The sequence below is a fragment of the Chrysochloris asiatica genome, unplaced genomic scaffold, assembly GCF_000296735.1.
Source record: "Chrysochloris asiatica unplaced genomic scaffold, ChrAsi1.0 scaffold00131, whole genome shotgun sequence".
NCBI classification, from domain to species: domain Eukaryota; kingdom Metazoa; phylum Chordata; class Mammalia; order Afrosoricida; family Chrysochloridae; genus Chrysochloris; species Chrysochloris asiatica.
The window spans coordinates 2,636,747-2,637,727 of NW_006408649.1; the positions used below are offsets into that span (position 1 = coordinate 2,636,747).

Genomic DNA, 981 nt, shown 5'->3' on the forward strand with positions numbered 1-981 from the left:
CCTCCGTTGCAGTCGCTCCTTTTCATCATCATTCTGTGGAAAGTCTTCAAGAATCGGGGTGCCAGGAGTACTAAGAGGGGCCTTCCTTGGCAAAGGCATTGAGAAGACCCGATCCGAAGGTGAGGCGGCGCTATGGGGGAGTCCATTGGTCTCTGAAGCAGAGTTGTTCATTGTAACTGGGCAGGGAGGTCCCATATTGCCTCCAGCTTCTCAGGAGCTAGTTTTTGTTTCTATCATTTTTGAAATACCTTCAGCAAATTTTTACTTGCATGTGATATTAATGATATTGTTCTATGATTTCTAAATTCTGTAGAGCAAACTTTCTTTGAAATAGGAACAAATAAGAATCTCTTCCAAACAGTTGACTGGATAGCTTCCAAATTTCTTGGCATAAATGAGTGAGCACCTATGGTGCTACATCAGTTTGTTGAAAGATTTCAATCAGTATTCTGTTTATTTCTGGAGCCTAGTTATTTTTGTTTTTTTCCAATGCCTTCAATGCAGCTTAGGCTTGTTCCTTCTTTACTTTTGGTTCCTGATCATATTGTACCTCTTGAAATTGATGATTATCAACCATTTCTTTTTGGTATAGTAACTCGGTGTATACTTTCCATATTCTTTTGATACTTTTTGCATCATTTAATATTTTGATCGTAGAATCCTTCAGTATTTCAAGTTGACATTAGAAGTTTCTTCAGTTATTTCAGCTTGAGAAATACTGAGTGTGCTCTACTCTTTTGGTTTTCTAATTCTAGGACTTTGCACATGTTATTAGAATGGTTGACTTTATCTTCTCAAGCTGCCCTTTGAAATATTCTCTTCAGTTCTAGTACCTCATCATTTTACAGTCACTTTTGCAATTTAAACTCAGAGGAAGTTTTAGAGTCTCTTCTGATAGTCATTTTGGTATTTTCTTTCTCTCATGTCTTTTAAAGCCCTTTGGCTTTCTTCCAATATGATGTTGTTTATATCATCCCACAA

General features: G+C 37.0%; 1 pseudogene; it reads right to left on the reverse strand.

Annotated features, from left to right (window-relative positions):
• Positions 1–195, reverse strand: part of LOC102826161 — a 2,335-nt pseudogene extending 2,140 nt beyond the window's left edge.
• Between the last annotated feature and the right edge of the window lie 786 nt (positions 196–981).